Source organism: Panulirus ornatus, chromosome 70 (assembly GCF_036320965.1).
Source record: "Panulirus ornatus isolate Po-2019 chromosome 70, ASM3632096v1, whole genome shotgun sequence".
In the NCBI taxonomy this organism is placed as follows: domain Eukaryota; kingdom Metazoa; phylum Arthropoda; class Malacostraca; order Decapoda; family Palinuridae; genus Panulirus; species Panulirus ornatus.
In genome coordinates, this window is record NC_092293.1 from 12,825,245 (window position 1) to 12,826,317 (window position 1,073).

The following is a 1,073-nucleotide window of genomic DNA, read 5'->3' on the forward strand; positions in this document are numbered from 1 at the left end:
GCAAGTATACTTTCTTCCCTATCCCCAGGGATAACAGCATCTGGTGTTCCCAGACGGTCACCCATCCAAGTACTAACCAGACCCAACGTTGCTTAACTTCCCTGATCGGACGATATATATATATATATATATATATATATATATATATATATATATATATATATATATATATATATATATATATATATATATACTTATATATATATATACGAGACTGAAAATGAATTTTCCACATAACAAAAATGGAAGCGCCGGGGTCTGAACCCGGGTCCTCTCGCATGCCAAGCGAGCGCTCTACCACTGAGCTACGCCCCCAAGAACATTTTCTGGCACTTAGTATTACATAAAGCACTGAGATTACCACGGCAAAATACTGCTTAACCGACCGTTGCCGACTAGCCGGCAAAATAACCACAGGTTAAGTCTCCATGTTCCTGTCGTAGGAGGAGGATCGCCAGAAGCTTCTGGAAGATTTCAAGGACGTCTTGGTGGACCTGACCCTTTCAGATAAGGTCGAAAACCCCAATTTATTGTGAAGATCTTCACTATAACGTTGGACGAACATACTGAATGTTGCACACATGTGATGCGGACAAAATGAAAAAAGAAAAAGACCAAAATTATGTCTGGTGTGGGTCTCGAACCCACGACCTTGAGTGTGTCAGACTCACGCTCTACCACTGAGCTAACCAGACAATAGAAAATACGTCTGTTTCTTCAAATTGAATTAATGAAAATCTTTGCGAGGCAGCGTTTAGAAAAGAGAGATGTCTTTGACGAAATCTATATTGCTTGGCTCTTTCTTCTGTTCCTCATTATCGAAAGTAAACATACAGAAGGATATATATATATATATATATATATATATATATATATATATATATATATATATATATATATATATATATATATATATATATATATATATATATATATATATTTTTTTTTTTTTTCTTTTTTTTTTTTGCTTTGTCGCTGTCTCCCGCGTTTGCGAGGTAGCGCAAGGAAACAGACGAAAGAAATGGCCCAACCCACCGACATACACATGTATATACATACGTCCACACACGCAA

General features: G+C 36.5%; 1 non-coding gene across 1 annotated transcript; it reads right to left on the reverse strand.

The window, feature by feature from the left end:
- Window positions 1-623: 623 nt before the first annotated feature.
- TRNAV-GAC (transfer RNA valine (anticodon GAC)) lies at window positions 624-695 on the reverse strand. The gene has a single exon. It is a non-coding gene; the product is annotated as a tRNA-Val (tRNA).
- Window positions 696-1,073: the final 378 nt, after the last annotated feature.